Consider the following 14,080-nt stretch of genomic DNA (forward strand, 5'->3'; position numbering starts at 1 on the left):
ACTGTAACTAGGCTACATCCTGCAACTAGGCTACATCCTGCAACTAGGCTACATCCTGCAACTAGGCTACTTCCTGCAACTAGGCTACATCCTGCAACTAGGCTACTTCCTGCAACTAGACTACATCCTGCAACTAAGCTACATCCAGCAACTAGGCTACATCCTGCAACTAGGCTACTTCCTGCAACTAGACTACATCCTGCAACTAAGCTACATCCAGCAACTAGGCTACATCATGCAACTAGGCTACTTCCTGCAACTAGGCTACTTCCTGCAACTAGGCTACTTCCTTCAACTAGGCTACATACTGCAACTAGGCTACATACTGCAACTAGGCTACTTCCTTCAACTAGGCTACATACTGCAACTAGGCTACATACAGCAACTAGGCTACATCCAGCAACTAGGCTACATACTGCAACTAGGCTACATACAGCAACTAGGCTACATACTGTAACTAGGCTACATCATGCAACTAGGCTACATACTGTAACTAGGCTACATCCTGCAACTAGGCTATACTGCAACTAGGCTACATACAGCAACTAGGCTACGTCCTGCAACTAGGCTACGTCCTGCAACTAGGCTACATCCTGCAACTAGGCTACATACTGCAACTAGGCTACATACAGCAACTAGGCTACATACTGCAACTAGGCTACATACAGCAACTAGGCTACGTACTGCAACTAGGCTACGTACAGCAACTAGGCTACATACAGCAACTAGGCTACGTACTGCAACTAGGCTACATCCTGCAACTAGGCTACATACTGCAACTAGGCTACATCCTGCAACTAGGCTACATCCTGCAACTAGGCTACATCCTGCAACTAGGCTACGTACTGCAACTAGGCTACATCCTGCAACTAGGCTACGTACTGCAACTAGGCTACATCCTGCAACTAGGCTACGTACAGCAACTAGGCTACATCCTGCAACTAGACTACATCCTGCAACTAGGCTACATCCTGCAACTAGCCTATACTGCAACTAGGCTACATCCTGCAACTAGCCTATACTGCAACTAGGCTACATCCAGCAACTAGGCTACGTCCAGCAACTAGGCTACGTACAGCAACTAGGCTACATACAGCAACTAGGGCTACGTACTGCAACTAGGGCTACATCCTGCAACTAGCCCATACTGCAACTAGGCTACGTACTGCAACTAGGCTACGTACTGCAACTAGGCTACATACTGCAACTAGGCTACATCCTGCAACTAGCCTATACTGCAACTAGGCTACGTACTGCAACTAGGCTACGTACTGCAACTAGGCTACGTACTGCAACTAGGCTACATCCTGCAACTAGCCTATACTGCAACTAGGCTACATACAGCAACTAGCCTATACTGCAACTAGGCTACATACAGCAACTAGGCTACGTACTGCAACTAGGCTACGTACAGCAACTAGGCTACATACAGCAACTAGGCTACGTACTGCAACTAGGCTACATCCTGCAACTAGGCTACATACTGCAACTAGGCTACATCCTGCAACTAGGCTACATCCTGCAACTAGGCTACATCCTGCAACTAGGCTACGTACTGCAACTAGGCTACATCCTGCAACTAGGCTACGTACTGCAACTAGGCTACATCCTGCAACTAGGCTACGTACTGCAACTAGGCTACGTACAGCAACTAGGCTACATCCTGCAACTAGGCTACATACTGCAACTAGGCTACATCCTGCAACTAGCCTATACTGCAACTAGACTACATCCTGCAACTAGCCTATACTGCAACTAGGCTACGTACTGCAACTAGGATACATACTGCAACTAGGCTACGACAGCAACTAGGCTACATACAGCAACTAGGCTACGTACTGCAACTAGGCTACATCCTGCAACTAGGCTACATACTGCAACTAGGCTACATCCTGCAACTAGGCTACATCCTGCAACTAGGCTACATCCTGCAACTAGGCTACGTACTGCAACTAGGCTACATCCTGCAACTAGGCTACGTACTGCAACTAGGCTACATCCTGCAACTAGGCTACGTACTGCAACTAGGCTACGTACAGCAACTAGGCTACATCCTGCAACTAGGCTACATCCTGCAACTAGCCTATACTGCAACTAGGCTACATCCTGCAACTAGCCTATACTGCAACTAGGCTACATACAGCAACTAGGCTACGTACTGCAACTAGGCTACGTACAGCAACTAGGCTACATCCTGCAACTAGGCTACATCCTGCAACTAGCCTATACTGCAACTAGGCTACATCCTGCAACTAGCCTATACTGCAACTAGGCTACATACAGCAACTAGGCTACATACTGCAACTAGGCTACGTACTGCAACTAGGCTACATCCTGCAACTAGGCTACATACAGCAACTAGGCTACATACTGCAACTAGGCTACGTACTGCAACTAGGCTACACCTGCAACTAGGCTACATCTGCAACTAGGCTACATCCGCAACTAGGCTACATACTGTAACTAGGCTACATCCTGCAACTAGGCTACATACTGTAACTAGGCTACATCCTGCAACTAGGCTACATCCTGCAACTAGGCTACATACTGCAACTAGGCTAGGTACTGTAACTAGGCTACATACTGCAACTAGGCTAGGTACTGTAACTAGGCTACATACTGCAACTAGGCTACGTACTGCAACTAGGCTACATACAGCAACTAGGCTACGTACTGTAACTAGGCTACATCCTGCAACTAGGCTACATCCTGCAACTAGGCTAGGTACTGTAACTAGGCTACATACTGCAACTAGGCTAGGTACTGTAACTAGGCTACATACAGCAACTAGGCTACGTACTGCAACTAGGCTACGTACTGCAACTAGGCTAGGTACTGTAACTAGGCTACATACAGCAACTAGGCTACGTACAGCAACTAGGCTACATACTGCAACTAGGCTAGGTACTGTAACTAGGCCATCTAGTCAGCCTGTCAGGCAGCACTACATTGAGAAATAATTTAGTCAGCCTGTCAGGCAGCACTACATTGAGAAGTCATCCAGTCAGCCTGTCAGGCAGCACTCCATTGAGAAGTCTTCTCAGGCAGAACTATCAACAGATCCCAACTCATTCCTACTTGTCTTCAGGGCAAAGGCACAGGATACTTGGCGGATTTGACCTTTGATCTCTGTGTGAGGCGGCATGCCTTGCCTGTGTCGAGGAAGGTAGTTGTTCAACATGGTGCGCCCGATGTCCATGGTGTTGGCCCCCTCACTCACGATGACACAGTCGTGGGGCAGCAGCTGGGAGATGTGGTGGAACACTTGGTAGTAGTTCATGGGTGTTGTCGACTGTAGAGCTAACGCCTGGAGAGAGAAACACAATCAAATCAGGGGTGGTAGGTACCCAAACAGCAAAGTTGTTGGACCTGACCGGACGGGATCATACATGCCTATGACAAGACTCAGAATACATCTGTACCATAATGTCTTCTACCTGTTGGATTTAAGAGCAATACTACATCTGTACCATAATGTCTTCTACCTGTTGGATTTAAGAGCAATACTACATCTGTACCATAATGTATTCTACCTGTTGGATTTAAGTGCAATACTACATCTGTACCATATATAATGTATTCTACCTGTTGGATTTAAGTCAAGTTATTTCACAGATAACAAAGAGTCAGTAATACAGACACACAGGCAGAATCTAACTTGCTTAGGTCACAGATCACAGGTCACAGACGGACACACCAACACACCTTTGTCACCTTTGTCATAGCAACCATCTTCTCTTTCAACGTGGTCCACCATTCTGTATCAGCTGTATACCTCCAGCCATCTTTATGAACGTACTCCAGGAGCTGAACGTAAAGATGAGGAGTAGAAACTAAACAAACTGAATCAAGTACAGATGTAGGATCTTAATTTGATCACCTTGTTGCAGGAGAACTTTCCTGCAATGCAGGACATTTAAAATGTGTAGTGTATTTGAGGTTTAAAAAGGCTTCTGAAGTTTGTACTCTTAGAAATGTCAGACATCATTTTCCCTATCAACCCTTACATAAATGTCCATTCATTATAATCCATATAATAACTCACATTGCTGTGCTGCAGGACAATCAATGCTTGTTTCTTTAAAAAAGAATATGCAGATATAGGGCAGATATTAGATGCCTGTGTTGTGTTACCTGCTTGACAATAGTATTGATGTCCCCCAAGACTGAGTTGTGTTACCTGCTTGACAATAGTATTGATGTCCCCCAGGACTGAGTTGTGTTACCTGCTTGACAATAGTATTGATGTCCCCCAGGACTGAGTTGTGTTACAGGCTTGACAATAGTATTGATGTCCCCCAGGACTGTGTTGTGTTACCTGCTTGACAATAGTATTGATGTCCCCCAGGAGAGCAGCAGCAGGTTGCACGTTGTTCCCCATCTCCTCAGCACACAGATCAACCTTGACATTGACCTTGACATAAATAACGTATGTGGAACGTTACTACAACATACCAGCAACGACACGACAGGAAGAGCGCCGTGCGTGACACATGTAACAGCAGCTGGAGGAGTGGACAAACCTCATGCTAAACACAACAGAAATAACCAGGCACCACCACATATAATGCTAAGGCTGACACACACACGTTCCCTTTTATAAACCGGATGACTCGAGCCCTGAATGCTGATTGGCTGAAAGCTGTGGTATATCTGACCGTATAACATGGGTCACGTTGAGGGAGGAGGTCAGAGACCTGGCCGTGTGGTGCCAGGATAACAACCTCTCCCTCAACGTGACCAAGACAAAGGAGATGATTGTGGACTACAGGAAAAAAAAGAGGACTGAGCACGCCCCCATTCTCATCGACGGGGCAGTAGTGGAACAGGTTGAGAGCTTCAAGTTCCTTGGTGTCCACATCACCAACGAACTATCATGGTCCAAACACACCAAGACAGTCGTGAAGAGGGCACGACAAAGCCTATTCCCCCTCAGGTGATTGCAAAGATTTGGCATGGGTCCTCAGATCCTCAAAAAATTATACAGCTGCACCATCGAGAGCATCCTGACTGGTTGCATCACCCCTGGTATGGCAACTGCTTGGCCTCCGACCGCAAGGCACTACAGAGGGTAGTGCGTACGGCCCAGTACATCACTGGGGCCAAGTTTCCTGCCATCCAGGACCTCTATACCAGGCGGTGTCAGAGGAAGGCCCTCAAAATTGTCAAAGACTCCAGCCACCCTAGTCATAGACTCTTCTCTCTGCTACCGCACAGCAAGCGGTACCGGAGTGCCAAGTCTAGGTCCAAAAGACTTCTCAACAGCTTCTACCCCCAAGCCTTAAGACTCCTGAACAGCTAATAATGGCTACCCGGACTATTTGCACTGCCCCCCACCCCATCCTTTTACGCTGCTGCTACTCTGTTAATTTTTTATGCATAGTCACTTTAACTCTACCCACATGTACATATTACTTCAACTACCTCAACTAGCCGGTGCCCCCGCACATTGACTCTGCACCGGTACCCCCCTGTATATATAGCCTCCCTACTGTTATTTTATTTTACTTCTGCTCTTTTTTTCTCTCCACACTTTTTTTGTTGTTGGTTTATTTTTACTTTTTTGTTAAAAATAAATGCACTGTTGGTTAAGGGCTGTAAGTAAGCATTTCACTGTAATGTCTGCACCTGTTGTATTTCGGCGCATGTGGCAAATAAAATTTGATTTGATTTGATTTGAAATGTATTTTGACTGTTCGAATTTACGTTGGTAACCAGTTTATAATAGCAATAAGGCACCTCTGGGGTTTGTGGTATAGGGCCAATATACCACGGCTAAGGGCTGTATCGAGGCACTCCGCATTGCATCGTGCTTAAGAACAGCCCCTAGACGTGGTATATTGGCCATATACCACACCCCCTCGGGCCTTATTGCTTAAATATAGATGTACTGTACAGCACTAAGACAGCCATGACATTATTTGGAGAGACCACAAAGACTTATAGAGAAGCTATATAATTGATAGACTAAATCCAATAGACTGAGTCAAATACCTTTATACCTGGTTACAATGAAATGTAGTTCACTATGAAATGACCTGTGACTAGGGTTGCAAAATTACAGTTACTTTCCCCAAATTCCCAGAAATCCCTGTTGGAAGATTCCAGAAATCAGAACGGAATAAGCAGAAAATCTGGAATCCGAAAAAAAAAAAAAAGGAAAAAAAAGAAACCCTACTGGTGACCTTTGACCTAGCTGGATGACCTTTACTTGGGTGTCAAACCTGGGGGGAAGGCCAAAGTGCAGGATCCAGTTGAGTCTGGCACCAAGTAGGACCACAACATCAGACTGGAGCAGAGCTCTGCAGTCCCCACCAAGACCATAGAACCAGGAGGATAGGAAGAGGAGGAGGAGGAGGAGGAAGAGAGGAGGAGGAGGATAGGAAGAGAGGAGGAGGAGGATAGGAAGAGAGGAGGAGGAGAGCAGGGACAAAACAAAATGTAATGAAAAGAGGCTAGTTATAGGAGTAGTGTAGTTGTTTGATTGACACCAGTTTACATTGACATGACCTGGCCAGGAGAGACTAGTTATAGATAGGGATTTCAGGAGTTTCCTGGTCCGTTCAAATGGTCAGGGAAATTCTTGGTCCTACTTATACAGTCAATGGTCTGTACATGAATATGATGCCAGCTGAGAGAAGGAGAGGCTGACCTGGAGCGGGCAGCAGCAACACAGTTGGGGTGATCGTCAGGCAGCACCCCTTTACCCATGGGGGTGGGCAGGAAGGGCAGGTCACACCCCTCCACCAGCTCCTTCAGAGCCCCCTCTGCTCTTCAATGGGCTGCACCTGCAGAGGGACACAGACAGAGGGCACTGCCACACGGATTTCAACAGACTGGCCTTCACAACTGGGATGCATTCAGCTGAGCAAAACGTTGTGCAACGTTCAGATAGAAATATAGCATGTAGAACGAACGTGCCTCTCGGACAGGTAGAATGAGAAATCATGTCAACAACATTTGTCGACTGAACGTGGCCCAGTTTTCAACTGAACCGTGGTACAGTGCTATATGTGTTACAGTGCGTCTCAGCTGGCTATTGATCTCTCTTGGACAGACGCACGTAACATAACTGGAAGTAGCGTCTGTCAACAGACTGGGATGTGACAACTTTGTTCCGGTAAGCTGATTTTTCACCACTAATCATTTGGACAAATCACGATTTCGCAGGTGCTCGCATCTTTTCAATTTCAGAACGGGAGGGGACATTTGGCCCATAAACTTGCCGGAAACTTGCAGAGAGTTTCCGTTTAGGGGGGTGGAGAGTTCGCAAGTGGCGTTAGTATCTTTCTCTTAACATCTCCCCAGACCTTATCCAAGTATCTGACGCAATTATGCAAGATTTTAGTTATGTTTCCCCCAGATTATCTGGCTATTAAAAAAGCAATGCCTACCTTTGCCAATGATGAGTAAAGGCTGTTTGGCTCCTTTCAGGACCGCCAGTGCTTCTGTGATCGCCATATGGTCAGCCATACTCACAGGAGGAGGTGGACTACAGGGCACCTCTCTGACAAAGGAAATAATAAATAATAGGTCAAACATTAAAACATTAAACATGTTACCTAGCAACTTTATTGCATATGTAAATAAACCATGAAGGTCTATCGAGGCTTATTGCTATTCTCTGATGAGAATATTTTGATATAGTGCTATATTTTCTAAGTAATTAAATTTCTGGTTCACTTCAGACGTTAAAAGGTATAACAAGATAAAATAAAAATGACTACGGTGATGTGAATTCAGAGGTATACATATTCAACAGTAACACATTAGTATACATTTTAAATGGATGAAAGACAGTGATGGCCACTAACCTGGCTCTGCTCCTGTCCAATTTAGCATTGACCATGTCCCCAGATATGTCTACGTATACAGCACCTGGACGTCCATACATGCTAGTGCGTGCTGCCTTAGACAGACCAAACACCCTTCCATTCAGATCAATTAAGGCTGTGCTGTGCTCTTATGAAGCAGTTAAGGTACCTTGCTAAGCTGGAAAATTAGAGGTCAGAAAACAGACAATTACAGGTGATACCAAATGATATGAAGAGGACTACACAGAGGGAGTCAGAGTAGACTGTATACCTTCTCTACCACTGAGGAGATCATATCCAGACTGCTAGACCTAGCAGAGACCTTACTGTACAATCTGCATGCCTCCACCTGACAGAGAAAGAGGACCACAAATAACAAATGATTTCCTCTTTCAGCAATTAAACTGCTAGGGCCAGTTTCCCAGACAGAGATTCTCTATTGAGTTTGCTTTTTAGGCCATGACTAGGCTTAATCTGTGTCCCGGGATACCATCCCCTAATGTTCAATAGTCAGAAATGTCATGGTTGAATCGGTACCTGTGGAAACTCTTGAAACGCCCCAGTGGTCTCTTGGTTTTGATCAGAGGAGCCTCCAATAACAATCACAGGCCTACAGAGAGAGAGGTATCACACAATGACATCAACTGACAAGCTGAGATAGTTTGGAGTCCTCAGATCATTTTTTGCAGTGTGCGGATAGCATCCCTTCTTTTGAAAGGCCACTGAACATGAGTAGTAGGGTCTTCTGTTTGTGGAGTTCTAGCATACCAGCAGTTCATGTTAGCGTTGGCCATTCCACCAAGTGAATGGATGAGTCCCGGTCCAGACACAACCAGACATGCACCTGGACTGGAGAGGAACAGACAGACAGAGGGACAGACAGGAAGACAGGCAGACAGACACACAAAGGGTCAGACAGACAGGCAGACATAATTAGCAATGCAAAAAGCTATGAAACTGACCCTCACACACTACACGCTCCTGTAGTCTATGTAAGGGTAGTTAATATCACATGATTTGGGGAGAGCTGGTTTAGTAATAAAAAGGTGGCTTAGGGCTTGTTCATTGCGCATTCCCACATACTTGATTCCTGAGGCTTGAGCTGCCATAGCTACTTCAATGACTGGAACACCAACTATTCCAAACATATATTCTACATTCTGTAGAGAGATACATGTAGATACAGTATATTTACATTAAAAAAAACATTTTTAGTCATTTAGCAGACGCTCTTATCCAGAGCGACTTACAGTTAGTGAGTGCATACATTTTAATACTGAATTGTATATGAATTGTTACAATGTAGTTTAGATTTTCTTTGCATTGACACACACATTGGCATGCATCAACAAGGGTGTTAACACAGAGCTGCCAACTCTCACGCTTTCGTCGTGTGACACACGTTTTTGCCTGTTTTCACACGCACTCACGCCACACATCCAATTTCTCACACAAAAAAAATCGGCCGAGACTCGTTCGTTCCTTTTTTCAAACTCCCCGACGGTAGATGGCGCTGATGAGCGCCACTGAACCATATGTGCTGCACCCCGAAGTTAGCGACAGAAGAAGAGATACCATTGCCGCGAAAGTCAACATGAGATGAAACGGTCACTACCTCAAGAAGTCTGATAAGAAGCTGAGCTGAGACTAGGTATGTAACAATGAAATGTCGTCCAGTTGAATACTCACTCTCTTAAACTTTAAATCTTGAAATAAATTATTTGTTTGTGCGTGTGAACATGATTTAGTGTGGTGAACGTAAACTCAGCTGTATTCGAACAGGTAAGATGTATTCCAAAGAATTGAACATAAATACAGGAAATGTGTGCGATAGAAGTAGGTATGTTTTTGTAACTGAGAGTAGAGTTATTAAACCAACATGACCATTTTAATTGTTTAAGGTTTCAAAGATGTCCCGTAAGAGACCTTTGCCAGGACAAAAGCGAAACCTTATATTTTAGTTAAAGAACCAGCCAAGTGAGAAAAGACAGACAAACACACTGACAGAACAGCCAGAACGATTGATAGAAACGACAGGACAACAGACAGAGGAGCAACACAAAGGACAGAGAGAGCAGGAGACAGGACAGACTGACAAACAAGCAGAGGAGCAACAGACAGGACAGATTGACGCCCATGCAGAGGAGCAACAGACAGGACAAATAGAACAACCAACAGGGCAGATGGAAGAAGACACAGAGGGACAGACAGAAGAGACCCCCCCAATCCAACAGCAGGGCCAGAAGAGTCGTGCTCTGGCTGGAGCAGCAACATATAGATCCATTTTCAAAAATGAGTGGACCTCTTCATGGCCATTTATTACCAGAGGGAGCCTCAACACGCACTACTGGTGTGCAGTCTGCCGTATTGAAAACTCATGTTGCCACCAGGGTGTGACAGATGTAGTGCGCCATATAAAAAGCAAAAGGCCACCAAGATAAGCAACGAGCTCTCCAGTCCACAGCCACAATATCCCAATATGCAATGGCCGTTCCATCTGTTGGGGGTATGTCTGCACAAGAGGTTAAGGTATGATATGTGTAATGATTCTGTCAAGGTTCAGTCAAGAGTTTTGTGTTCTAGTTGATCACGGTAAAGTCATGGTTGATAGTTTTGACTAATTTGTGGTTTGTATTTCAGTGTAGTACAGTCCAGTTTTCTTTAATTTGAGATCTTAGTTGCTGAATGTGTTTTTTACCTGTGCCCTATTATCGCAGGCATCTATTTTAAATAAACTATGGTCTTTTGGGAGGATTAATAATTTTTAATTTCTTACAGACAAGAAGGGCTGAGGTCAAAATGACAGCTGGGTTGGTAGTTCACAACGTCCCCCTGGCCTTTGCGGACCACCTGGGGCCTCTCCTAAAAGAATGTTTCGGAGATTCGAAGACAGCGCAGGAGTACAGGTGTGCCAGGACTAAGTCATCCTGCATTACCAATGAAGCACTCGAGGAGATGAAAAAAGCCCCGTATACCCTTGTTACGGATGGGTCGAATGACACTGGTATTTCACAAACTATTTGAGAATTTTCTCCTCTGCAAAACATGTGCTTTGTGTATTTTTAAACATCTAATAACATGAACATCTGTATGATTCTAACTTGTCATTATAGGAGTGGAAAAGATGAACCCGCTTACTGTCCGGGTCTTCATGGGCAGCAAAGTTGTCCACCAGTTCTTAAATATGTGCACAACAAGTGGGAGGAGATGTGGGCCAGCAAGTGAGATCTTCACCAAAATTTACTCCACCATAGAGGAGCATGGCATCCCTTGGGAGAACTGAATTGGTCTCTCAGTTTACAATGCAGCTGTGAACATTGGACCACGTAATTCCATTGCCTCTAGGGTGCTCCAGAAGCATCCCAACACCTATATTCATGGTTGTCCTTGTCATGTGGCACATAACACCGCCAAAGCTGCAGGAGTGGGAGATTTTTTAAAGTGAGTTAAGGCCTGATTTATCTTTACATGTAACTTTTTATTTGTATCCTAGTTACGTGCATTGACTGAATGTGTTATGATTGATTTATGCATTGCAGGTGTCCGGTTCTGATTTGGAGGATATGGTAGTGGACATCGGTTACTGGTTCAAGGGTAGCACAAATCGGAAAGGATACCTGTCAGGTATGCATGTTTGATACTATTAAGTGTAATACTGAAATGCTGAGCTGTAGAAAATATATGATATGGATTTAATGTCTAAAACAGAGTTTTGTGAGCTCCATGAAGCGGAGTACATGGAGGTCCTCCTGCGTATCTCGGTCCGTTGGCTAAGCCTTGAACGTTGTGTGACCAGGATCCTGAGGCTGTATGAACCTCTGGCCAGCTACTACAAATCTGCTAGTATGGTCATCAATTTTCAATTTCATTATGCAGCAACTACATGGATTGTTAGTCACATACTTGTATTAATGACAACCTCTTGTTTTGTGTTATTTATTGATTGATTCAAGATGAAAATCAGGCCAGGTTCAAGAGACTTGTGCAGACATTCACTGACCCCATGACAGAAGTGTACCTGCTGTTCTTCCAAGCCACCGTACCAACTTTCACTTCTTTCAACTTGCTGCTTCAGAGAGAGCAGTCATCAATATTTTTGTTACATGATGAGGTGGGATTGGATTTTGCTGTTTTTTTCCATTCTGTGTTTCTTGCTGATATCTGCAGGGGTCCTCTAAAACAGGTTTCCTACTATTTTTGTAAATGTCTGTTATAGATGGTGAAATTCGAACGCAAGCTATGTTCCAAGTTTATGGTTCCAGCAGCTCTGCAGTGCCATGAGGAGCCTTGTGAAATTGCCTTTGAAGAAAAGGCAAACCATTTACCAGGTTAGTATTTGACTATTATTATGATCAAACACTGTGATATGTGATATTTAGCCTTGTACCTTATACCGATATGCTGTATTGGGTTCACAACCAGGGCTAAACTTAACAGATTACTCGACGAGGGTGACATCACACCACAGCAGGTGGATTCATTCCATGAAGCTGTGTTGTGTTTCCTGACAAGTGCTGTGGACTATGCACTTAAGAAGCTGCCACTAGAAGAGCCACTGATCAAGCACGCACAATTTGTAGATGTACGGCAGAGGGCTGAAAGTGACATCGAAGATGTCCTGTACTTTGTTGAAAGGTTCGTTTTTTTTCTCTAATTATTGTCTATCATCTTAGCTAAAATACCCTGTGTTTTATGATGAGGTGTGTTCACTCCTAAACTGCACATGAGATATTCTTATGTGGCTTCTACTCAAAGATGTGTATGAACTGCTGCTGGTTGATGACTATGTACCTAAAACGTAACAACTTGTAACTCTACTTTCATAAATAGGTTTCCCCATCTCCTCCCATACCATTGGCCAGAGGAGCATGACCTTCTGGGTGAGGAGTTTCTAAATTATCAGACCATGCCAATGATATCCCTGCAGGACGAAACTGAAATGGAAAGCTTCTGGGCTGAAATGGCAACCCGGAAGCATAAGGTAAAATTTTTTTTCCTTTTTGTCTTTCCTTTTGGCAGGTGTGGCTTGGCTACATCTGTTGCTTAAAATTGTTGCATGCATATATGTGTCATGCATGTTGCAAATTATGCATGTTTTATCTGAACTTTGTTAATGGATCAACCTACAGTATACTCACAGTATTAATCAATCAAAAATCAAGGTATGTTTTTCCATTGTGTTTTGGTGCATTTTCCATAGGTGACAGGAGCCAAAGAATTCGAGAGGCTTGCTGCCGTCGCCAAGCTTGTCCTGGTGTTGCCCCATGCAAACGCAGATGCTGAGAGGGTGTTTTCAGTTGTGGGACTGAACAAAACCAAGAGAAGAAACAGCCTAGCATTGGATGGCACCCTGTCCTCAATAATGACCATAAAGATGGCCAATCTGGAGCCCTGTTTCAAATGGGAGCCCCCCTCCGATATCATCAAGGCCTCCAAGAAGGCCACAGGCCAGTATAATCATGCCCCGACAGATCATAGACAAGAGGCTCATTTGAGATGAGCCAGGTCTGCGCAGAATCGATCACCGGCGATCACCGCCCAATGCATGCTGGTTAGATTTGTGTCCGACTTGATCCCGACTTTCTCTGACGTCATGCACACGCGGGCAACGATAACCTCATGAGATCAAGGCGGCCGCAGTTCTGAGATGCAGTCAGTGCAATTGCTTTTCACCGACTGCAGGACCCAGGAGGACCCAGGACAAAAACTCACTATGTTAACATATGCTATTCCACATAAACATCTAAATGTTTTTCTACAACAATATTAATAGTTAGCTATACCAGTGCAATGACCTATGGCACACTTTCACAACTCGTAGTGCTACATTCTCACTGCCAAGGACATGATCAGCAACTAATATATTATTAGCAACATGGTTACACAGTATAACACTGTTTTATATATATTGCACACACTTCACCTGAGCTTTTAGTGCCTCTGCAATGAGCTGAGCCCCAGTCACATCTTCCATTATTATTGTCGAGAAATCTGTTCAAAGTGCAAACACAGTTAGCAATGCTTTCTTGGACTTGTTGTTCAGTAGCTTATAAATCGTGTTTAGATCTCTTGCAAATCATTAGTTTTTGTCTGCTTTCCAGCATGCATTACATGAGTAGCTTTTTCTTCTTCAGTGGGGTTTATAGGCAGTTGGCATCCAACGTTATGGTGCATTACTGCCCCCTATTGTACAGAAGTGTGGACATGAGCCGTGCAATAGCAGTCATGAATATTTAATAAACTAGTAGCATTTTTCTTTTTTTATT

At 44.4% G+C, this 14,080-nt stretch overlaps 1 pseudogene; it reads right to left on the reverse strand.

Moving 5' to 3' along the window:
• Positions 1-2,951: 2,951 nt before the first annotated feature.
• Positions 2,952-8,923, reverse strand: LOC121564816 (annotated as a pseudogene).
• Positions 8,924-14,080: the final 5,157 nt, after the last annotated feature.

Source organism: Coregonus clupeaformis, unplaced genomic scaffold (assembly GCF_020615455.1).
Source record: "Coregonus clupeaformis isolate EN_2021a unplaced genomic scaffold, ASM2061545v1 scaf2667, whole genome shotgun sequence".
In the NCBI taxonomy this organism is placed as follows: Eukaryota; Metazoa; Chordata; class Actinopteri; order Salmoniformes; family Salmonidae; genus Coregonus; species Coregonus clupeaformis.